Source organism: Rhincodon typus, chromosome 17 (assembly GCF_021869965.1).
Source record: "Rhincodon typus isolate 14 chromosome 17, sRhiTyp1.1, whole genome shotgun sequence".
Lineage (NCBI taxonomy): Eukaryota > Metazoa > Chordata > Chondrichthyes > Orectolobiformes > Rhincodontidae > Rhincodon > Rhincodon typus.
In genome coordinates this window covers 20,338,705-20,346,564 of record NC_063348.1, presented here as the reverse complement: position 1 = coordinate 20,346,564, position 7,860 = coordinate 20,338,705, and positions in this window count along the sequence as shown.

The following is a 7,860-nucleotide window of genomic DNA, read 5'->3' as shown; positions in this document are numbered from 1 at the left end:
GGCGGATAGAAGATGGATAGAGGAGATGAGAGAGTTGCAGTGGGAGAGAGATCCACTGAGGTTTTTCCGTAGAGAGGAGGGTGTCCACTCCTTTCTCGTTCTCCACTTCTTATATACTTTTGTTTATCTTCCTCCTTGATTATGAATTATTATTTAGATGGGGAAGGTTTGAATTATGAATGTATGAGCTCAGCAACCTCCGGCAATATTCTTTTAAAAGGCAGCTGCATAGAAAACAGACATAAGCCTGCAGTGGTATTTGGAAAATATGGAAATGATAGCAAAAGGGTACGATAGAGAAGTTAATAACTCCATAAAAATAGCAGCCACAGGAATGTAAAATGAAGATGTGTGCATTACATTATCTTCATCCATGTTCATTATTCACCTGCAAAGAGCCACAAAAGCTAGGCTTGACAGGACGATGGAGAAAGGTAGCATTGACATTGAATGGCACTACACCTAGTATCAGCACTGCAGATCAGTACTAAAAGAAATTAATTGACCAAATAAGGGCAAGAAAGGTAACAGAGATAGTAAGAACTGCAGATGCTGGAGAATCTGAGATAACAAGGTGTGGAGCTGGATGAACACAGCAGGCCAAGCAGCATCAGAGGAGCAAGAAGGCTGACGTTTCGGGCCCAGACCCTTCTTCAGAAGAAGGATTATCAGCACTTTAGTCACTGGAAAGATTTTATATTTATTTATTCCACTGGGGACAAGGCCCAATGCAGTGGGCCAGCAACAATGCCATAGAAGTTCAACTGAGTATTAATAACTGCATGTCCCCATTAAACTTTGCTGTTTTTACCTACCTCCATCTGAAATATATTGAAAAACTCTGCTTTCACTCCCTGAGAGGAAGAGAGTTCCAAACAGTCCTGTGGAAAGAACAAACCCTTACTTTTAAACATGACTCCTAGTTCTGGATTCATCTGCAAGAGAAAACATCAATAACAAGTAATGTTATTAGTGCTGGATTTGAATTAGATATCATACTTTTACCATTTGAACTCACTCTCAACATTCTCTTCTACCTATTATGGAGACAGATTTAAATGATCACTGTTATGAAGGTTTCACATTTAGTATTATTTTGAGGATTTGAGTTTGAAGGATTGTGGAAACAGATTTATTTCAATTTATTTGGAGATACCAGGAGTGTTTTTTTTAAAATGTAAATGAAACATAGAAACATAGAAGGATAAGAGCAGGAGGAGGCCATTCGGTCCTTCGAGCCTGCTCTGCCATTCATCACGATCATGGCTGATCATCCAACTCAATCGCCTAATCCTGCTTTCTCCCCATAACCTTTGATCCCATTCACCCCAAGTGCTATATCTAGTCGCCTCTTGAATACATTCAATGTTTTGGCATCAACTACTTCCTGTAGTAATGAATTCCACAGACTCACCATTCTTTGGGTGAAAAAATGTCGCCTCATCTCAGTCCTAAATTGTCTTTCCTGAATCCCCATATTCTGACCCCTGGTTCTGGACACACCCACCATCGGGAACATCCTCCCTGCATCTACCCTGTCAAGTGCTGTTAAAATTTTATAAGCCTCTATGAGATCCCCGCCATTCGCCTGAATTCCAGAAAAAACAGTCCCAACTTAGTCAATCTCTCCTCATACATCAGGCCCGCCATCCCCGGAATCAGCCTGGTAAAACTTTACTGCACTCCCTCGAGAGCAAGAACATCCTTCCTCAGGCAAGGAGACCAAAACTGCACACAATATTCCAGGTGTGGTCTCACCAAGGCCCTGTATAACTGCAACAACACATCCCTGCTCCTGTACTTGAAACCTCTCACAATTAAGGCCAACATACCATTTGCCTTCTTTACTGCCTGCTGCACCTGCATGTTTACAATCAGCGACACCCAGGTCCTGCTGCACTTTCCCCTCTCCCAATTTACAGCCATTTAGGTAGTAAGCTGCCTGGGGACACATTGCTAAAGGAACTTTTTTTAAAAGATTTTTTTTTGGAAACCACATGGTTCAAGATAATTGCTGGATTGATTTTCTTTACCTTGCTTCAAGGAAAATACCTGACTGTTTTTACAACTGGGTTTTATGGCTGTTCTGTTTGTTTTTCAAGATTGGATGTGGATGGAGTTGAAGCCCAACATCATCATGATTGTATTAAATTGTGGAGTAGATTTGATGGACCATATCATCCATTCCTGCTCTTAGTTCTGTGGTGATTGTTGAAGTGTAAAACAAAGAAATTAATGGGAGAGTGGAGGCTTCAGATTAGTGACGGCACACCTAATTAGATGTTGTAACATCCCATGTTGTACAACAAAATTTCAACTCTGGGTCTGAAATGAATTAATGCTCACACAATATTTACTCTGTTGTCCTAAAGAATCTTTAAAGAAAAAGTGGTCCAGGGTGCTGAAGGAGTTGATTGATAGTGATTGATGAAGAGGAGGACATCACTTCCTGTTTATTATGGTAACAACGACAATAAAGAAGGGAATAACTATTACCAGCTCAACTAATGTGCAGCTTGATCCAGTCCTAGGTTGCCCTGTCTAAACATTTCAAACTTACCTCATGCTGTTTGCTTTCTCTTTCGAATGTACCTACTTAAACATTGAGGTAGCCCTTTCTTATTTGAGAAGGTTCACTCAATGCAGAACTCACAAAGCAATGTGGATTGCATCTATCATATTCTGGGAAGGCCAGCAGAATCATAATACTAATTACACTCTCTCAGTGATATCCCACTATCGTGCTAAAATGAATCAACACCCTGGAACCTGGAAACTTTTAACAATTTCATAATGAATGTATGCTCCAGCAACTCTCAAATTTGTACAGGGCTCCATGTAAAAACTCAGTGAAATAAAAGTTAGACAAAATCGATGATTTCACAGTTGTTTTGGCAAAAGACTGTAGCTTGCTGTATGTAATAATTGGCACAGTTCCTCTACTTATCTTTCAAGTGCATTCTTCTAACACACTAGAATTTGCAAGGAACCTACCTGAACTGGGGATGCTTTTAAGTGTAATAATATTATTAAAGATATATCTTCCTTTTACACTATCTCACTCATTTCCTGCTGTCTGCTACTTTCTGCTAACATATTGGCAAACAAAAGTACACTTAACAAACAAAAAGTACCCTGCACCCAATTCTAGAGTTTTTTTTTCTAAAATTTTATTTGAAATTGGAGTAACCACCAGGAAAGTTCATAGAATTTTATGTTAAAATTATGTTCCATGTAGCTGGAATTTCCACTGTTTTAAAAACAGTACATTAAAAGCACACCCTCACCAAAAATCTAGCCACACACCTAATATGAGCGAACTCTGTTACTTGTGCCAATTATAAGCGTTTACGAAGGTTGTAAAAATTAAGTTGAATCTTTCAGGTGCAAAGAGCCAACAGGCATGTTTTTCAAAAGTTTGGAATTTTTGTTTTGTTTTAACTTGCATAGGGTTTGACTGTACGACCCAAGCTAACAAGATTTTTTTCTGTTTTATAATGCAGCTTTAAGTTATTTAAAACAGAGTTAATCCCAAGTGGTTGACTAGCACTGATTTAAAATGCTTATTTATTGTTAAAAAGCTATTTTCAGCTGTATTTATCATATATTAGCAAATTATAACTCTTAAAAAAAAATCAAAGGATAGTTTTATGGCAACCTTAAACAAAAAAAAATGCACTGGTTCCTGATAGGCTCTATATTTGGCAATAATATGATGATCTTTTACCAATAAGTAATATAGAAAAGAAAGCCCTGTAATTTCTTTAAAATCTCTGTGGAATCTGTAATTGTTTTTAAGAATGCTCAATTTGGGCTTAAGGGTTCGCATCAACTGTAGAGTAACCAATTGTAATTTTCTTGGATAATAGGGAATATTTTCTATGAGACCTGTCGAGGTTTGACATGGAAGCAGTAGCAGCAGGAAGGAGGTTAAGACCAGATGCCGTGTGGCTGGCAGATAGAAAGGAGAGCAGAAAGCAGAATTATATCAGCACACAAAAGCAGACAGAGTGCTGCAGCAGGACAAAGTTATCAAACTTTGTTTGTTTAGGAGCATGCCAGGCTTACTACAAAAGGTCAATTTTGTATTTGGTAATAAGAAGGAAAACGGAATTCCAGAATTCTTGAGAAAGTGACACACAACTGAGCTAAAAGGGAATGAATCGTGAAAGTGGTGTGAATTTCTCATGTGAATGAACTGAGAGGAATAGAGCTAGATATTGTTGGTTGGCTGGTTCTTTGTAAAGGAACTCTGGAAAACTATGCCTTGAAGACTGTTGTGACTTGACCAAGAGGGGATTTATAGATGTTGGTGTCTTCTTAAGGTTAACTGTACCTTGGGACCTCAGATGAAATACAGCTACTAGGGAATACAACTCAAGGACCAAACTGATTGAGTGAGAGATCCTGTATACCAGAGGCTGAGTTGGAATGACTGTAAGATTGTGCTACATTTGTGCAGAAATTGATACAGGTGTTTGTGTAAGATTATTGTATCAACAGTTTACTTGCTCATTAATTTCTGTGTAATTTTTAATTGGCTTTTATCTGCGGTGATGTAAAAGCTACAAAAAAACCAATGGGTAATTTTTTCATGGGGCTGGGAGGTTTTAATTCAGTAAATATGGTTATTTTAGCTTTCACTCTACCCAAGCAGTTTTAAAAATGAAAATGACCTTAATTTAAAACAGGGAAATGAACACTTTAAGATGGATACAAATTTGAGAACAATTTACACAACAATCACTAATTGCATCCCAAGATGAAAATCTAGTCCTTCTTATGGCAAAAGAGGCAAAGTTATCTAGTGCCAGACATACTATATTATCTGATACAATTGCAGTGCGATATGAAAAATAACAAAACATTCTAAAGACAGACAGTCATCCAGTATTACAACTCCACTGCAAAGCTTCTGTGCCCTTGAACTTAATGGATTTTGACTTCCAACAGTCACAGCTGAACTAGGTGAGAAGAATATCTTAAAAAAATTCTAAGTTGGCCTTGCCACATTGCTGGATATTCAGTTCACTATACTACCCGTTCACATTTAAGTAAATGCTAATAAACTATGGCATGAAACAGTGGGGACATAGGGCAGGGCCAAAATGGAATCAGAAATTCAGGTGCACCTGGTGAGCTATCAGAAATGGCCCAGATCTAATTTGCAGGTCAGTACATTAAGTTGCCTTGATATTTACTGCTCAGACAAACAGGGAAGGATATGCCCTGCATCGTGGGAGGGAAAAGCTAACCAGCCGTGAATTACAGCTCAGATACATTCACTGATCACCTCATGCCAGCAAAAATAAAGGCAACACATTCAATTCATGGAGCTTCCCAGCACCAACTGCATTAAAACAAACACCAAATGCAGCCAATCAAGACTTAATGGCTCAACTGGAAGCCAATTATAAACTTCAAGTCATGATTTTCTTCTGTACATACTGACGATGAAGCAGCAATACAATGTAATGTAGGAGAACAGAGCCACACTGGTCGCTTTTGCACTCAGAACACCCAAAAGTGCCAAGAATTACAAGCTGGGAGTGTGATATTCCTTGCCATGAGCTCCAATCATATACTGAGTGCCGAAACAGAATGTTCTAGTCAGTGGGTCCAACAATCACAAAAATGTAGTGATAGAGTGAAAATAGAGTAAAGATAGATATAAAAATATTGTGGCCAATTAGCCTCATTTCCATTTCTACAAGGAAAATGACAGTTGGTTCCCTAATTGGTGATTGATTTGTAATGCCTGGATATTAAATTGTAAAATTACTCTATTGTGTATGAAGCATCACAGAGGTATTACACAGAGAGTCAGACCAGGCTTGAGTTTCTGTTCAGGCAAAAATCAACATCAGCTTACATCCAAAAAGCATTTTTAATGCTGAAAAACATTTCAAAGTGCTACAGGAAGGCCTGAGAAAAATATGGCCAAGTCATGGAGAGAAAGGTTAGGAGGGCTAACAATATTTCATCAAGAAGTTGCATTTTAAAGAGGTTCAATAAAGGATGAAAGTACATTCGAGATGTGAAGTGCTTCAGGGAGAAAATCCTGGACTGATAGGACCAAGGAGGTCATACAAAATGTTGGTAAAATGTACAGTCTGGAGTAAGGATTGTCCATTTAATAAAAAGGTAAGAGACAAGGAGTACAAGGCCATGATCTTGAAGGACTGTGCAGGTCAGTGGATGTGATGGGAAGGCAGTGCTTGGTATAAGCCAACAGCTAGGCAGTAGAGATTTAGTTGAAGTTAGTGGAGACTGAATGAATGGTAGAGGGTGGGACAACAGGAGAGCAACAGAATAGTCATTCTACAGGTTACAGAGAAATTGAGTAAGGTTTTACAGAGAGCTGAGATAGAGGAGCAGCTTGGATAAATGTATCACCTCAATGAAGCCAACCCGTAGAAAAGCTGCAGAGCAGCATTTGTAGCTAGTGATAAGGGCATTCATTCCTAATAGGACACTCATGTAGGGCAAGAGTATCAGAATACGTTCAATGAGTTGGGTATATGGAGGTAGCAACAAAATGCACAGTACTAAACAGAAGATCTGCTTTCACACTTAGTTGTAGGGTTAAATTGCTTGTTATCAGCATTCAAGGAGTAGCACAATACTCTTTACATCTTAAACTTCACCTTAAAATATTCTTTCACTCAGCTACACATGCAATCAGCCCAGAGGAAAAAAAACATGAAGAGCGTAATTGCTCACTGCATGCACCTGTCACCTTCCCCATTGTGAGCTGCGTGCAGCTATTTGTATTTAATTGTGTTTCATGATAACAATCTTGGTTAATTTTATGTGCTTTTGTTTCACGATTAATAGATGAAAAAGAAAAACCTAAGTAACATTAGAATTTTCAACTGACCAGCCAGAACATCATTTACCTCAGCAGTCTCTTACTCACATGCATCATCCCACTCTCACAGAGACACTTAGGATTTTTCTTATCAAGATATTATCCCAATTCTGGACTAAGTTTTCTTCTTTTTTTTGCTTGGATAATAAGCAATGCTGGCAAGGTCAATCTTAATTGCCCTGGAGAAAGTGATATTGAGCTGGGTTCTTTAACTGTTGCAGTCCATTTGGTAGAGGTCCACCTATGGTTCTGGTAAGGAATTGCAGGATTTTGTTCTAGAGGCTGTGAGGGAATAGCAACATAGTTCACACCAGGATGCTGTGTGACTTGCGGCAGTGGTGTTCCTATGCATCTGCTGCCCTTTAACTTTCTAGATGGTAGTTGCTGCTTGTTTGGAAGGTGCCTTGTTGAGTTTTTGCTGTGTGTCTTATCGGTACAGACTGCAGCCATTGTTCACTGGTGGTGAAGAGACTGAAAGGTTTAGGGTGGTGAATAGGATAGTAATTGAGTAGACTGTTTTGTCCTGTATAGTGCCAAGCTTCTTGATTGCTGTTGGAGCTGTACTCATTCAGGCAAGTGGAGAAATATCCAATCATAATGCTCACTTGTGCCTTGTAGATAACAGACAGGTTTTAGGAGTTAGTCATTGAGGTAATTGCAAGAATTGCCAGCTTTGTGACCTGTTGTTGTAGATACTATATTTCTATGAATGGTCTAGTAAAATGTCTGATCAATGGTAACACCAAGGGGTTAATGGTGGGCGACTCAGCAATGGAATTCCATTAAATTGCAAGGGGAAACAGTTAAATTCTTTCTTGTCGCAGATGGTCATTAGCTAGTTGCTTCACACATTGCTTCACACTTATCAGTCCATGATTGAAAATTATGCAGGTTTTACTACATGCAGCAATGGATTGCTTCAGTATAAGAGGAGTGGTGAATGGTGTTGTATATTGAGCAATCATCAATAAGCATCCCGCCTCTGATGT